Raw genomic sequence first — 16,749 nt, 5'->3', positions numbered from 1 at the left:
ATGTGTCTAGTTTCTGAGGAATTTTACGGTTTGCGATTCCGACTTTTCTAGAAGGAGTTATGCCAATTTAAGTGAAAACAGTTCAGCTTGGACGGGAATCTGCAACATCTTTTACAAGTTCATGTCTAGAAGGCACAGCACATATATTTGGAAATCTTCAGTGTGCCACATCATCGTTATTGAAGATCCAGGACTTTTAGACATGTTTATATATGTGTGTGTGTTTATATATTTATATATATATATATATATGTATTTATGTATTAATGTATATGTTATATATATATATGTGTGTGTGTGTGTGTGTGTGTGTGTGTGTCTTTGTGTGAGTGTGAATTTGTTGTAATTTGGCTTATGGTGAAATTGAAAGTTCTCATACTTCTATATAGAATATGTGCATATATATTCTACATGTCATGACTACGGTTGACCGATTCGATCGGATTCGAAATTATGGTGAAATTAGCTAAATTTTTTACCACTCATAATTTATTATAATAATCTCATCCAACGGTCGGTTTTTCCATTTTATTTGAATTGATAGAGGTTGCCTTTTGGAATGTATATATGATATATAAATATAGGTTTATAAGAGTAACTAAGTTTGATCTAGTTGATCGAATTCGAAACGAGAACCAAATTGGCTGGATTTTCTACAACCACCATAAAACATTACAATCTCTCCATCGAGCGGTTGGTTTCTCCGAATTTATTTTCAACTTCATGGTTGCTTTAGAATGAACCTCAACAATTTAAATGCAATATACAAGTTATACAACTTTAGGAGGAAAATTGGTATAGGCCAACGTATTTGTAATTAAAATTGAAATTTTTATCTTATGTCCACGCACATCCATTGACTGAATATTTACATACGTAATGTGAAAAAATAAGCACGTTTCGCGGTCTTCATATCATCGGTCAACCAAGAAGACATACAAGTGACAACGGTTGACCAATTCGATCGGATTCCAAAATATGGTGAAATTGGCTAAATTTTTTACCACACTCATAATTTATTGTAATAATCACATTCACCGGTCGGTTTTTTCATTTTATTTGAATTTATAGAGGTTGCTCTTTGGAGTGTATGATATATAAATATAGGTTTATAAGAGTAACTAAGTTTGACCTTGTTGTTCGAATTCGAAACGAGAACTAAATTGGCTGGATTTTTTACAACCACCATAAAACATTACAATCTCTCCATCGAGCGGTTGGTTTCTCCATATTCATCTTCCACTTCATGGTTGCTTTAGAATGGACCTCAACAATTTAAATGCAATGTATAAGTCATACAACTTTATGAGGCAAATTGGTAAAGGACAACGTATTTATAATTAAAATTAATTTTTTTATCTTATATCTATGCACATCCATCGATTAAATATTTACAAACGTGATGTAAAAAAATAATCATGTTTCGCGGTCGTCACGCCATCGGTCAACCAAGAAAACATACAAGTGACTACGGTTGACTAATTCGATCGGGTTCGAAACTATGGTGAAATTGACTAAATTTTTAACCACACTCATAATTTATTGTAATAATCACATCCAACGGTAGGTTTTCCCAGTTTCTTTGAATTAATAGAGGTTGCTCTTTTGAGTGTGATAGGAACATAATTATGCGATAATAATGTTGTTAATTCCTATATTTACTTTGTTAGTTTATCTTATTTTCTGGTTAATTTAGTTGTTTTTATGTTTATTAGGTTTTCCGAAGCAAGGAAAGAAATAAGAGCAAAAGGAAGGATATCAACCAATCTCAAACCTGTCTCAGTTTCGTTTTCTTTTTGTCCTCTGTTTTGACGTATTTATTTAATATAGTAAATCAACTTCAAAATTCACCAAATTTTGTATGCTGGATGACTTGTGTGTCTAGTACGTCTCTGTAAATTTTCCTGGGTTGTTTTGGTTACGTTTTTAGTTTGGTTTTCGACTGCTGTTCAGTAGGAACTGAAGTCACATTTTGTGACTTTTGTTGAAGCTTTTAGTTTAACTTAATCCTTTGCGGGAGACACTTATTTCCCTACACTACAATTGACATATTTGCAGGAGAATAAGGAAAATCAATAGCTTTAAATTTAGCTACAAGAGTGTATGATATATAAATATAGATTTATAAAAAATTAGTGTCTTTAAAGATTTATTTATAAAAAAAGCCCGCAAGGCCCGGCCGTTATTATTTAAAAATATAGTAAGGCCCAGCCCTGCCCAAGCCCGCTATGAATGGACCGGGCCGGGCCCTGTTGACGAGGCCTACATAGATGATATAATAAGAGGCTCTGTTTTCCACAAAGGATGATGATGATTTGTCTATGACCAAGAACCCGTTTGGGTGGATCAAAAGAGTCTCTGTCTTATATTGAGCATGAAGTTATCTCCTAGTCAGGTGTTCTTCCCTAGTCAGATTTTGCAGACTATAGCAACACCTGAGTTATTTTCTTTTACCAAAACTACACTAGTGTAAAGGTTTGTCAAATTAAATTAAATTTGGTTATAACTCATAGTTTGCTGCCTTATCTCCAGAATTTATCGAAGATGGAGGCAAAGAAGCTTTTCAATCATCTCAATAGCTCAGAGTATGGATGTCATGATACTTTGCCCACCAGGCATCAGCATTATGTATTTCAATTTCAAATTGTATTTTTCAAGATTGACGAAGTTGTATGTAGTGTTAAAAATACTGTAAAAAAATATATAAAATTTATGATTTATATGGTTTTTTTTGCTCCAAAAAAAAAATTTGGTATGCGAAAGTCTGGTATGTGTTTTAGGGAATCAGAAATTGAGAGAAAATTGATGTGTATTCTCATTGATAATATGGGGCCTCTTTATATAGAGGTTTACAAGGCATAGAGTCTGAATCATACAAGAAAATATAATCTCTAGATTCTTCTAATTAAACCATATTACCACTAGGTCAAGTAACCTAGAGTTTGGGCTAGACACAATTTGGATTTACTTATACACTCCCCCTTATGTCGTCCAAACGTGGTGCTCCTCTCGTTACCTCATTAAAAACCTTGCCGAGTAACAAAAACCCAGTGGGACAAAAATAACCTCGGTCAAAGGAGAAAAAGAGCACAACACACCCTTCACATTTCAAGACCATACATGTAGACACCTCCTCCTGATGTCTGCATCTCCCTCTAACAACTACTGTCATTGGAGTTCGGATAACTTCCGCAAATGATGCTACCAACATGTTTATCGAAAGTGGAATTTAGGCAATGACTTAGTGAGCAAGTCTGCCATACTGTCCTCAGATCGAACCTAGTTCACTTTGATCTTAAGGAGAGTTTGTTATTGCTGATTATACTTGGTGTTGTCGCTTTTGATGTAGCCTTTGCTTCATTTGTTCAAAGCAAGCAGCATTATCCTAAATGCTCGTAGGCTCATCTGTGATAGACTTCAAACCACAATTGTTCAAACATGCGTAATTATGGATCCAATCCATATACATTCACAAACCACTTCGTGAAGAGCAAGAATCTCTGCATTATTCGAAGATATAGTGATTAAGGTCTGTTCTATAAACCTCCAAGATATCACAATCTTTTCCCATGGTGAACACTTAACCAGTTTGAGAATGACCTTTGTATGAGTCAGAGAGATACCCAACGTCAGTAAAACCTTCCAAAATACTTATGTCGTTTTGGGATGGGATAGTGGACACAGGCCAGTGTTGGCGGCTTTCCTGGTGTGTCATGGGTCTGAATCCATCATCTCTCTGTAGGGATAGAACGAGCCCATATCAATCGTACATCTCAAGTACCGAAAGATATCTTTTACACCAATCAAATGGCGTCGCGTTGGCGCAGAGCTATACCTTAGATAACAAGTTCACTGCAAATGAGATATCACGTCTTGTGCATTTAGCTAAGTACAATAATGTGCCTATTGTACTAAATAAGGCACTTCAGCCTCTAGCACATCTTCGTCATCATCCTTTCGACGAAGATGATCATTTTCAGGATCAAGACTACGGACGATCATGGGGGTGCTTGAAGGCTTGACCTTGTCAAAATGCCTAAGCATCTATCGACACGATGCTCAATTTCCAAACCGAGACATAATCGTGTTCTCCTAAAATCCTTCATCTCAAACTCAGATTTGAAGTGTTCAGCGGTTTCCCTTAACACTTGATAGGAGCATAAAATGCGACGTTTATAATGTTTAAACCATATATTTCGCTAAGTTATTTCCTTTAACTTGATCAATTTAACTTAGTTAGTGTTTTTACAGGTTAAATGGAGTCTTAAAGTCCAAAAATGGCTAAGGAAGGCACAAGTAGCGCAGAAATGGAGAGAAATGAAGAAATGGAAGTTCTCCCAGTTCAACTAGGAAATGAAATCCTAGTTGGAGTAGGAATCAGAAGCTGACTTGGATTCAAACTCTTAAGTCGCGGAAATTAGAAGTTCTACTTGAACAAGGAAACTCAATTCTACTCAGATAAGGAATACTAGTGTGATAAGGAGTCTCTGTTGGATAAGGATTACTCAAGAAGGTTCCGGAAGAGTGTAGAAGAATCGCAGAAAAGAAGTTCGTATTCAACTAGGAAACCTACTTGCATATGGAGTTCTACTCATACTAGGAGAGCTTTGGAATGTTCAAGAAGTGTCTAGAAGTCTCAAGAAGATCATATGTTGTGCGCATGGAAGAAGAATACACTTTTAATTCGGTTTTGAGAGAATTATGGAGTTAGAGTTGGAATTTCCGTGAGATTCTTGAAGGTTCTAGGGGGTTCTTGACGTTTCATCTTCAAAATAGGTGTGGAAGACATGTGAGAGGCATGTGATGTGAAAGAAAATCGAATTGGACTTAACTTGTGCTTCAAAAGTCAAATCCATTACAGATTCGGAAATCTGCCTGTGCAGATCAGTCAACTTCAACGGAGTGTCAAAAATCGTTCAGAGTTCAGAAAATTATGATCTTTATATGGTTGGAAAGCTAAGGATATCTAGTTTCCATAAATTTTTACGGTTTGTCAATATCTATTTTCTAGAGGAAGTTATGGCTGTTTTAGTACACTAAGGTCAATCCGGCCGGAAATCTGTTTTGTGTCAAAGAAGTCCTAGATCAACACAAACTAAGAGAAGTCAAGTAGAAATGAATTGGGAGTGCTTTGAGATGTTCCCCTATATATACCTAGTGTATTTGACATCTCAAGGTGAACACTTTTCTCCACAAATTCGATTCTCACTTGTTTGCTCTCTAGTTTTCAGGTTTTCACAATCTTCAAGGAGCTTAGCCGTGCCACCTCCCTCCACCACCGTGATCTTCACTTGTTGCTGTGCTAAGGAGCGGCTTTGGACCTTGGGATGTAACTAAGGGTTGTTCATATGCTCTACCATACATATAATTCACGGTTTTGTGTAATTGATAGATGGATTTTCTGCTTTGGAATTTCTCTGTGTAGACCAAAACTTTTGAGTATGCAAATCTGTTTCAAGTATAATTTTGATGTTCTATTCAATGATTGATGTGTTTATTTGTCATTTGTCTTGATTAATTGCCGAATATATGGATTGTTGATATGATTTTCTGCTTCATTACATGTAATGTTCTTGTGGTTGAAAACATAGGAAGACTTGCATGTAACTTGCTAGTAATTAGGTTTTATGCTTTGTAAACCCTAATTCAAAGAAGTAGTAAAGGCTTGCTTTGAGTCAAAATCAGATTATGCATGTGTTGATGAGTTTTGACATGCTTGGATTCGCATGTTTATTGATTCTTTCTTGAACTTAATAATTTGAAAACAGAATTTTTAACACAGTTGCTTTGAGTGTGTGATATCAAACTTTTCCAAATAAAATTGATTTGGTGCTTTGCTATTTCGATTTGACTTAAGAAAGAAAGTTAAAAGGGACAATGGTTGCTTTGATCTTTGTGTCTTGGTTGATAGCTTTCCATGGTAATTAAAAGAAATATTAAGGGATGCATGAAACGTTGATCTTGAATGGTTCTTGATAAGTTGTTCTTTGAAAATTCTTCTTTTCCCACCTTTGTATAGAAATGATTTTTGTTCTTTATTATTTTCTGAAAATTTATGTTTTCAATCTTTAAAAACCCCCTATCTTTTATGTTTTGTGTTTTTTGTATATTTGTAAATAAATAAAATTAACTTAGAATTTTAGGTAGCATGTAATTTGTAAATAATAAAATAAATAATCTAAAAATATATTTTAATTTCATGAATACAATAGTAATATGTGTTTGTGTTATACATGGATTTGTGTAGTTAGAGTTTAACTAGGATTTGTTGTTTGTATTTGTGTTGTATATGGATTTCTAATTTAACTATAACTTGGATTCTTTGTAAATTTCAAATTGTTGTCTATATATACTTGTTATTTTCATTTGTCTTGTAAATTCTTTCTCTTATTTTTGTTTCACATGTAAGTACCCTCAATCCCCGGCTTGAACGATCCCTGCTTATTCTATACTAACAACTACATTTTTCTGGGTTTAAATTGGCGACTCCTTTCGAGCGTATCAACACTTTAAGGGCTTCTAATGAAGATCATGTCCAACATGAACCGCGATGGAATCCGAAACTTGTTATAGAAACGCGTAGGCATATCCTTTCCCAATCAAGTAGTCACTTTAGTGAGCGTTTCAATCTTATTGTAAACGCGCTCCGTGGTCTAGAGCCACTTGACTTGGGTAGATGAAGTTCACCATGAACCTTCATGTATATTCCGTATCTAAATCCCTATAGAGATACGTAGTGACTAAATTTGTATGCTGCATGTTCAGTTATTCAGAAACTACCAAACTGACAGGGTAGTGGAGTGCAATGAAATCCATTACGAGAGAATATGTCTCATCGTAGTCGATTCCAAGGCGTTTTGTGAGAAGCCTTGCGCCATAAGGTGAGATTGCCATCTCTTTTTCTCATCACGCTTTCTAACGAAGACCCATTAGTCAATAGGTTTTATGTTAGGAGGTGTTGGCATCACTGGCTCAAAAACCTTCCTCTTCGTTAGAGAATCCATCTTAATCTGGATTGCATCTTTCCATTTAGGCCAAATCTCTCTACGTTGGCATTCATTCATCAACGAAGTGTGGTTCGATATCATCGGACTCAACAAACTCATGAGCAACGAAATGCGCGACTACATCATCAATTATGATGGAGTTTCTATCCCACATCTCATATACATTAGTGTAATTTTCATAGAGCTCTATATCCTCAGGAATAGGTTCTGACGTTGAGGCGTCCCCCAACGATAACCCTAACCCGGAAGATTCTCATGAGACGGATTTTGAGTCTTGATGATCAAAGGATTGGAATGTGCCAAAGTGTCCTTCGAACCCACGGGCCTCCCACGCATCCTAGTTGGGGCCATAGCCTATAATGCTAGAGTGCCACTCTCTTTGGCGTTGGCGCCATGCCTACCTCCGTGTAGGGTGGCGCTATGTCCTTTCGTAGGGACGTACTTTCTTGCAGGCATGTTTGCACCATATTTGTATGATCTCATCACTTTAACAGGGATCGAGATGAGACATAGTAGGGACAAGCCACGACAATTCCTGCTGTTCCTGCTGAACATCCGTATTCTTATCTCCCCCTAACGATGGGAAGACTGTCTCATCAAAGTGATATCCGCAAATCTAGCGGTAAGGAGATCGCCATGCAAGAACATTAAGTGGTTGCCCATTCGTCTATAAGGACCTGTCATAGTGCGCTGTGGTAAAGTGATCGCCATGCAAATCTAGCGGTAAAGTGATCGCCATGCAAGAACATTAAGTAGTTGCCCATTCAACTATAAGGACCTGTCATAGTGCGCTGTGGCGGCGCAATTGGCACATAAATGTCTCACTCAAATGTGCGTAAGTACGATACTCGTACCCAATCACTAGCTGTAACACAGAGGTAGATTGAGTGGCGGTAGATCGTAGGCGAATTAGCGTAGCTGCATGCGATATTGCATCACCCTAAGCGGATATAAGGAAATTGGTGTGCATTACCAATGTCCGAACTACCATTGTAGTCATTTCCGCGAGACCATTTGGGTGTGTTCATGGGAATATAATGTCCAACATTAGTCCCAATGCAATAACCATCGAAAGTCTTCGATGTAAACTCTCTAGCATGGTCAAGTCCAATTGACGGAATATGATGATCCGAGAGTGAGCCCGTTGTTATATGGTATGTGCTGGGAGCGTAGAATAAGTAGCTGTTATAGGTGAACAATGGCACAACACATGACCAGCGTGTTTGCGTGTCAACCAACATCATGAGATATTTAAACGTTCGCAAGTTAGTTGAAATAGTCCACAGAATCCCTATGGATTCTATGTAAGAATAGAATGAGTATTTTTATATCTTTTGCATAGGATGGTCTCAGTCCTAATTTCCCTAAGGAACAGGCTTTGTAAAACGAGCGAGAGGCTTTAGAAGCAACAAATAAGAATTTTTGGTTAGACCTGAGCATCTGAAACGCTATTTGAAGCAAGTTGGTGATTGCAACATCACCTGGGGCGCCATCACCATGATGGACGCTATCCATGGTGGCATGGATAGGGACTATGCCAGCCCTAGGCTGGTGGTGGACGGAGGCGGTGCCTTAGGCAGCAGCCTCGGTCACACTTAGTCCAGAGATCAACTTTTGATTCATGCTTTGTTTCGCTCGAAAGAAAAGATGTCCATGTGAAGTCTTTAGTAGACGGATCATCATATCATGACTAGGATGACCTATCCTGTCGTGACAAAGCCAATATGTGTCTAAATCCAAGAGATCTTCTCTCATAACTTTATTGGATTTAATAACTCGAATAGTGACATAAAGTCCACTAGAGAGACACATAAACTTCTCTAAGATGCGCCTTTGTTCTCAATCATTAGAGGTATTGCAAAGTAACTCATTTCCATTCTCTACATGCGTTTTCGCATAGAATCCGTTGGCAATTCATAGGTGCGATTTGCCCTAGGAGCATAGAGAGTTTTTGCGACAGTAATCAAGGTGTCATTTGGCAGGTGGAACTTGGGCTATTCCATGTTCTTGAATTAATATTGATGACCCAGCCATCGTAGTCACAAAAGTAATATGCTCAGAATCAAAATTGAGTCATCATGAGAAGAACTCGAAATTTTATTCATAAGCCAACGGAGTTACATCATTGTCTCTTTGACCAAAGAAAATCTAATCCAAAATGCTAGCAAATGAAAAACAATGGTAGTCGTCTAACTTCTTTCAGTAATTCCAAAATAAATGTGACCAGGTGAGTAGAGAGATGTCAGTGGAGCAAGGCTCGCTTAAGTACCACTAATCTCATAACCTTCCTAGACATCACACTTACTTTGGGTGAGCCTACTTTGAAGAGAAACTAAAGCATTGGCATTTACTACAAAAATATATGGCAATTGCTTATTACATCTCTTGGAAAAATAAAGACTTAAACAGAATTGGCGATCTATTGATCCCAGCCAGATTTGTAGTCTTCAACCCTTCACTCTAGATCATCTTCTTGATCTTCTTTTTCCACATAGTGAGCTTCTCTTGCTTCACAATATGCTTTGTAGGCCGTGACTAGTTCTTCACGAGCTCTACAAATGTGTGCCCAATGATCAGACACTCCACATCGAGAACACACATATCTTTGCTCAAACTCCATTGATTGAGGTGCTTTGAAAGCGTCATTTAGATGGCTCTTAGTGTTTGTGGCTCCACCAACATGGCCAGAGGCGTTGCCTCCCTCTCTCTTTCCACGTTGACCTCTTCGGTTCCGTGTTCACCTATTTTGGCAGTTACCTTCCCAAGTAGAGCGATTATATGGACCAGAACGTCCAAATGTATCCCTAAGATTAGGGTTTCGCTCTTGGAACCCTCTCTTTGGGGCGCGACTATAATTGGATTCCAGAATATGCTTTGTTCCCACGGATCTCGAATTATAGTTCTTCACAAGGATGTTGTCATGCTTTTCAATGACATTCATAGCTCCAATGAGCTCATGAAACCTTGTGATCCGTCCTGCAGTAACATCAATTCGATAGTTCTTAGCAACCATCAATGCAGAGACGGGGAAGGTGGAGAGAGTCTTCTCAATTAACATCGCATCTGTGATCTCTTTACCACATAATTCCATTAAGGATTTAATGTGAAGTGCTTCCGAGTTGTAGTCAAGAACTAACTTGAAATCACAAAAGCGGAGGCTAAGCCATCTCACTTCTAGGTCAGGAAGCAGGGAGTTAAGGACGTTGCCAAATCTTTCTTCGAGTGAGACCCACAGCCTTCTGGGTCTTCTTCATTCATATACTCGTACTGGAGCGAATCACCATATGACGAGTCATTAGGATGATAGCTTTCGCCTTATTTGCCTCTAAGGCTGCTCTATTTGCTTCTAAAGCTTGAGCTTGCTCAACAGTTATCACGTCCTGGCTAGGCTCAAGAATCATATCTAGGATTCCATCGGCCTTGAGATGCTGACAGACATCACGAACCCACCTGTGATATCCAGAGCCAGTTGTTCCCAATGGAGCAAAGTCCAATTTGTTCAGGTTACTCATCCTGAAAGAGAACAAGAAATTAGGGTTAGTTTTAGAGCGAAATAGGCTACCACGAAAACATATAAAATTTCTGAGCGTAATCGCTTCCAAGAAATTAGGAATTTCCGAGCGTAGTCACTTCCAAGAAATTTGATTACAAGAGATATTGGATTAGATCGAAACAATGACGTAAGTGGTCGATCATAAATTCTCTACAAACTCTAAGTTTGGAGATCTCAACAAGCTCTAAGCTTGGAGCGAGCACGAACCCCCACAGTTCGGCTTAATGACCCTATGATGAAGAAAGGGGGGTAGAAGAAGGGAGGTTGCAAGTCTCCAAGAAAAAGAAGAGAAATTGAATAAAAACTCAAAAAAGGGGAACTTGTAGTAAAAAAAATACCTTGAAAGAGGTGGCCGGAAAATTTGGCAGGAAAAAGTCGTCGGAAAATGGCTTGAAAAGTGCATGGAAAAGTCTCCTGAAAGTTGACCGAATCTGTCAACCGGCGTTGACCGATCGCTGACAGGTGCTGACGTGGCTCTGGGTCCACTGCTGACGTGGCAGTGGGGTCCGTGTTGACGTGGTAGTGGGGTCCTGATGTTGACGCGGCAGTGGGTCCCTGGTAGCTGACGTGGCATTGGGTCCTGGAAGCTGACGTGGCTGTGGGCCTCTGGGCTTCAGGGCTTTTGGGCTTCCTTCTTTTCCTTTTTTTTTTCCTTCTTTCTTTTCTTCTCTTTTCTGCCTGTTTTCTGTAGGAGGTTTAGTCGGCCGATTCATCCACTTTTAGGCCGGTTTTTGTGCTTTTTCTTCTGGTTCCTGAATCGTTAGCTTGAGAGGTATCTGGTGAAAAAGTTTGGTTGAAATTGGATCCCCGGAAGATAGTGAACCGGTGGAATGTTTGCTGCAGGTTGTATGGAGCTTCCGGTGGCCGGTTCGGTAGGTTTCCGGCCGGTTCTTCCGGTGGCGACGCCGGTTCTGGACTCCTAGGATTGAGTGCTTCAACATGTGTACATACATGTGCATTTGCAAGCATAATTAGCTATAATGAGCCACGCTCATTGTACCGCCAGGGGTACCAACGCCCACCATATGAGTGACTGGCGTAAAGACAGCTAGCCGGGTTACCGCTTGAGCCCCGGATCAACCCCAAAGCACCGCCGACGTGCCACCACGCACCGTGTCAAGTTAGCATCAGAAGCTACTGAAACTGGGAACTGAAGCACATCAGTCCCACATCGAAAACAAGGAGAAGATCATCCTCTTCCTCACCTATAAAAGGTCCTCTCCTCTCTCCTCATTAATTACGCATTTACTACTCATTATTGTTATGCTGCCTATATGCATTGACTGACTTAGGCATCGGAGAGTTGAAGACCGCCCAACGCGGTCTCCCTCTAACGCCCTGTCTTGTGTTTGGCAGCTAGCAGTAGTCCTCAGAGCGGCAGAGTAGCGGTCCGCCTGCCGGACCAGCGTTAGACCAAGGTTTGGCTACCGCCAGACTTTTGAGCATTAACATTGGCGCCGTCTGTGGGAAACCTTGAACAAAAAGTCATCCCATCACAATTACCATGACTAACGATGGCGGGGGAAATGTCGAGGAGCAGGCAGACCAGTCCGCCGTTCCCCAACCCGCCCACCCAGCGGTAAGCATCAACCGCGCACTATTCAGCACCCCGGTCAACCCTGGCGGTGAAACAAATCCAAGCGGCAGCCGCCCCCCAGGTCAGGACCTCACCGCCTTGTACGAGCTGGCGCTAGCGGACCTCCACAAAGCAAACAGAGAGCGCGAGCAGGAACGCAAGGAAAAGGCTGAGGCCCAGGAGCAGGTGGCCACGCTGATGACACGTTTCGACGAGCTAAAGCGGGCGCTGGACGCAAACGCTAACCCAGCACGAAGTGAGCAGTCACACAGCACCAGACACAGCCGGCCTACCGCTGGTATAGGACCCATTGTGCAAATGCAGGTACCGCTAAACCCACCTGAGCTGGCAGGAATGGGACCACCCCCTGTCCCCCAAGTGTTGGAGCAGGAGGCGGAGTCATCGCTGCGCACCCACCCCTCGAGGACTAGAGCAAGGACTGAGGGCAATCTACCCATTCCCGGGCGAGGGTCAGTTCCGCGGAGCGCCCGAGCAGGCCCCGCTGGCAACGCAACCGCCCAAATTTTGGAGAGGATACAGCAGTTAGAACAGAGGCTAATCCTGGCGGAGGCAGGCACCCCGGCGCCAGCCCCAAACCCACTCTTCGCGTCCAGGCCAGGACCATTCACCGCTACAATTTTGCAAGCCGTCAGACCAGCGTTTGCAAAGACCCCAAAAATGTCACATTATAGCGGTAAGACCGACCCCTTCGTCCACATGGACAAGTTCAAGAAGGTCACCAACAACAAGGGATTTGATGACGCCACCCTGTGCCACTTGTTCAGCGAAACGCTGGATAGTGAGGCAATGAGTTGGTTTTTCGAGTGTCCGCCAGGGTCCATCGGCTCATTCCAGGCGTTATCTCATGCTTTCCTCTCTCGATTCATCTTGTTGTCCGCCGGTCATCACAACACGAGCCAGTTGTTTGGCGTCCGGCAGGGAGAGGACGAATCATTGAAGGCATTCGTCACAAGATGGCGGGCGGCAGCATCTCAGTGCCGCGATCTCGACAAAACAATGGCTTCGGCGGCTTTCAAGCAGGGACTCATCAAGGGACCATTCCTCTATCACCTCAACTACAATCATCCAAACGCGGCGTTTGATCACCTTATGAGTGAGGCGGTCATTCATGCCCAGGCAGAGTTTATCACATATGGAGAAACCCCACCGCCACCAGCAACACCAACAAAATCATCTCAACCCCCCTCCAGCCACCAGGAGACCGCCAGCAAGGCCCCCACTGCACCGCCAGCTGACAAGAAGAGGGAGTGGCAACAGGGCAGTTATCAAAGCAAGAGGCAGAAAGACAACCACTACAAGGGCAACCGCCCATCCCATGGGGACAGTCGCAACAAGCAGACGGAGTCCTCTCAGCGGTATGCAGTATTCACGGTCCTCACAGCCTCGTACGAGGAAATTTACAATCAGTGCAAGGGTCAGATACCACCGCCACCCTCACCGAAATTCCCCAAAAAGGGCAAGCCAAGAAACACTGGCATGTGGTGCAAATACCACGAGGACAGCGGTCACAATACCAACAGTTGCAACGCTCTCAAAACGGCCATTGAGACCCTGTACCGTGACGGCAAGATGGATCAATTCAAGGTGCGCCAACCGCCACCTGTAATTGCCAACATTGAGCCACTGGGCCGCATCAACACCATCGATGGCGGGGCTCTAATCACCAACATGTCTCACAGGGCAAGAAAGCGTTACGCACGCGCCAATCACCCAAAGGAAGTCTGTAACATCCGCTACGAGAGATCCGCCAAACTCCCAAAGTCTGGTTGGGAGCCCATCACCTTCTCAGAGGAGGAGGAGTGCGGAGTACATCTACCCCATGACGACCCATTTCTGATCGATGCCATTCTCGACAGATGGTCAGTGGGAAGAATCCTGGTGGATAGCGGATCTGCTGTCAATGTCATATTCAGCGGTTGTTACAACAACCTTAAGCGGAACAAGAAACTACTGCAAGACCATGAGCCATTGCTTAGCTTCTCCGGCGATATCACTCAACCGCTGGGTTCTGACTACATGCGGTTAACCATCGGCTCCAGTCCATGTATGGCGGAGGTACATACTGAATTTATAATTGTGGATTGTTTCAGTTCGTATAACGCCATCATAGGACGGCCGGCACTCAACAAGCTCAAATGCATCATCGCCGGATACATGCTTCTCATGAAGTTCCCCACACCCAACGACACGAGCTGTGTCAAGGGAAGTCAGCAATTGGCAAGAGAGTGCTACTCAACCACCATTGCGCGGTCAACCCGCCGCCACGAAATCCTAACGGTAGGAAATCAGGCACCGCAACCAGATATCTTCGAGGATCCTAGGGATGAGGAGAAGAAATATGTGAAGAAGGAACCGGTCAATCCAGAAACATCATTGAAGGTCATCAGCATCTCCGACGAGCACCCAGAGCGGACAGTCCGCATAGGAGCTCAGCTAGACCCAGAGGTGGCGGCAGAACTCACTCAATTCCTACGGGACAACGCCGCCGTCTTCGCATGGTCATATGCAGACATGCCAGGTATCTCTCCTGAAATCATCACGCACAAGCTAACCATCAAGCCATCCTTCTATCCTATCAAGCAGAAGCGAAGGGCCTTTGACGAGGAGAAATACCGCGCCATAGGAGAGGAGGTCGCCAAGCTCCAGGGCATGGGATTCATCCGCCAGGTAGTCTATCCCCAGTGGATCTCCAACCTGGTCATGGTCAAGAAGCCTAGCAGCAGGTGGCGGATGTGTGTCGACTTCAAAAATCTCAACAAGGCGTGCCCAAAGGACAGTTTCCCTCTACCACGCATTGATCAGCTGGTTGACGCAACAGCCGGGCATGAACTCCTCAGCATGATGGACACTTTCTCCGGCTACAATCAGATCAAGATGCATCCCAGCGATCAGGAGTGTACCACCTTCACCACCGACAAAGGCCTGTACTGCTACAATGTTATGCCTTTCGGTCTGAAGAACGCCGGTGCAACTTATCAGCGGCTGATGAATGCTATGTTCGCTGAACATTTGGGCAAGATAATCGAAGTCTACGTGGACGACATGTTGGTCAAGAGTATAAAGGCCAGCGGACATGTGGCAAACCTCAAGATCATAGTTACCATCCTCCTGGCCTATGGCATGCGCCTCAACCCAGAAAAATGCTTCTTTGGCGTCACCGCCAGCAAATTTCTGGGTTATATCGTCAGTGAACGAGGAATCGAGGCTAACCCGGACAAGGTACAGGCCATACTCGACCTGGCGGACCCTGAGTATAAGGTACATGTCCAGTGCCTCCAAGGCAAGTTAACCGCCCTTTCTCGATTCATCTCCTGACAGGTGTGCCCCATTTTTCAAACTCCTCAAAACGACTCACAAGAAAGTCATCAACTGGAACCCAGAATGTCAGACGGCGTTTCAGGGCTTGAAGGATTACCTAGCGGCAGTCCCACTACTCTCTATCCCTGTGCAAGGAGAGACACTGTTCATATACCTAGCGGTATCGATATCAGCGGTGAGTTGCGCCATTGTCCGGCTGGAGGGACAGGACGAGCTCCCTGTTTTCTACGCCGGCAGAGGCATGAACGGGGTAGAAACAAGATATCCACCCTTGGAGCAGCTAGCTCTCGCACTCATCGTTGCCGCCAGGCGCCTCCGCCAATATTTTCAAGCACACACAATCCATGTGCTAACTAATCAACCGCTGAGACAGGTGATGCAGAACCCTGAACATTCAGGGGGCCTCAGCAAGTGGGCCATCGAGCTCAGTGAATTTGACATAGATTACAAGCCAAGAACCGCCATGAAGGGCCAGACGGTAGCGGACTTCATCGCTGAGCTCACCGAGCGTCAGCCCAATCCCAGCACGGAGGCTGAGCCCGGGACGGAAATGGTAACCGCTGAGGAGCCAGCTCCCCTACAGTCAGATTGGAACCTGCATGTGGACGGCTCCGCCAGCGCCAAGGCCAGCGGCGCCGGAGTCATCCTGACAGGACCAGGGGGGCTGAACGTGGAATACGCATTGAAATTCAACTTCAAGGCCTCCAACAATATGGCGGAGTACGAAGCACTCATTGCCGGCTTACTCCTCGCCATCGATTCAGGGGCTGACAGTGTCAACATCTTCAGTGATTCCCAGTTGGTCGTTAACCAGGTCAATGACAGCTTCCAGGCCAAGGACCAACAGTTAGCGGCATACTTGGGGTACGTCAAGACACTCCTCAAGAAATTCAAATTTCATAACATCACACAAATCCCCAGGGAAAAGAACGCCAAGGCTGATTCACTGGCAAGACTGGCAACCGCCCAGCCACATCAGAGTCCAGCGGACACAAGAGTGGAGTGTCTTGACAAGCCAAGTATCACAAAAACCCTGGCGGAGATCTTCAACATTGAGGTCAATACCAGCTGGATGGACGAAGTCATTGAGTACAAGCGCAACGGCACATTGCCGGAAGAAAAGGTTAAGGCGCGACAACTCAAGCGGAGGGCAACCCGCTACAACATCCAGAACGGCAAGCTGTACCGCCAGGGATTCACCCATCCCAACCTCCGCTGCCTAACCCCAGAGGAGGGAAAGGTTGTTCTGGCGGCAATTCATAGCGGAGAATGCG

The sequence above is a fragment of the Rosa chinensis genome, chromosome 5 (genome assembly GCF_002994745.2).
Source record: "Rosa chinensis cultivar Old Blush chromosome 5, RchiOBHm-V2, whole genome shotgun sequence".
Lineage (NCBI taxonomy): Eukaryota > Viridiplantae > Streptophyta > Magnoliopsida > Rosales > Rosaceae > Rosa > Rosa chinensis.
Note: the sequence above shows the minus strand (reverse complement) of the source record.